General features: G+C 40.5%; 1 pseudogene; it reads left to right on the forward strand.

Annotated features, from left to right (window-relative positions):
• The first annotated feature begins 435 nt into the window (after nt 1-435).
• On the forward strand, nt 436-522 carry LOC116466229 (small nucleolar RNA U13; annotated as a pseudogene).
• Nucleotides 523-1,312: the final 790 nt, after the last annotated feature.

A 1,312-nucleotide genomic window follows, 5' to 3' on the forward strand; every position in this document is an offset into this window, starting at 1 on the left:
TGTAATACAAGCTTCTGAACCCCAGGGAATCACACATACACACTCTCAGGGTTCTTTCAACTCCTTTTCTTAGATTTGTTACAATTGTCTCTAGGAAGGACCCAGAGTTTTAAAAATTATTTCTCCAACGTTATGCAAAGAGGATTACAAAAGCAGATCTTCAGATTTTCCAATAAGAAATTGTGATTCAGGGAGTCTAAGGTGAAGCTAAGGAATGTGTATTTTAATGAGTTTCCTAGAAGAATTTGATACACATTGTCTGAGGACTAAATTTTGAGAAAAACTACCTTAGAGAAACAAAAATAACATGATCTTCCCTGGGGATAAGGATTAATTAAACCTTAAAAACATCAAAACAATGCAACTTCTTTCTGGGAGATTAAGAAAAGTTTATGCTTCACAGGTAGGATACTCTTACAGAAGGAAGCTGAGAAGTTCATTTTGTAATTTGTAAGTGTTATGATTGGGTGTTCACACACACGTGTGAGATGTGCCTCCCCTGGACATGTTACCGGCCTGATGGGGGAAAAGACTATTAAAAATCTGAAGAACTCCAAGATACTATTCTTGCTAAAAGCAACACAGAAAACAAAATGCGGTTGTATCTCTAGGGTACCACAGTGGACACCCCAGCAGCTAAATGAAGGCTGAAGATAATATTTGGCAAGAACCCCTTTTCACAAAGATCTTCATAATGATTTGATATGAACATGCCCTATATTAGTCCACTTTCATATGCTGTGAAGAAATACCTGAGACTGGGTAATTTATAAAGAAAAGGAGGTTTAATGGACTCACAGTTCCACTTGGCTGAGGAGGCCTCACAATCATGGCAGAGGCAAAGGAGGAGCAAAGGCACGTTTTACATGGTGGCAGGCAAGAGAGCATGTGGAGGGGAACTGCCCTTATAAAACCATCAGATCTCGTGAGATTTATTCACTATCATGAGAACAGCATGGGAAAAACCTACCCCATAATTCAATTACCTCCCATGGGCTCTCTCCCATAAACGTGTGGATTATGGAACCTTCAATTCAAGATGAGATTTGGGTGGGGACACAGCGGATCCATATCATGCCCCAACGTGAAATAAAACAAGGTCAAGTGAGACAAAAAGATCATTCATTAGCCCCAGGGCCTGCCTTGTGTTTCCAGCATAATGGTCCAGGCCAAGATATGTCTTCAGATCTCTCCATCCACCTTCTGTGGACCTGTCAAGATCATAATGCTTGCTCTGTGCTTCTTGTCTTGACCTAGATCTCCATCCTTCTCTCACTCCCGAACTTTTCTACAGAGCTTTATTCTTCAGTAA

Source organism: Hylobates moloch, unplaced genomic scaffold, assembly GCF_009828535.3.
Source record: "Hylobates moloch isolate HMO894 unplaced genomic scaffold, HMol_V3 SCAFFOLD_3, whole genome shotgun sequence".
In the NCBI taxonomy this organism is placed as follows: Eukaryota; Metazoa; Chordata; class Mammalia; order Primates; family Hylobatidae; genus Hylobates; species Hylobates moloch.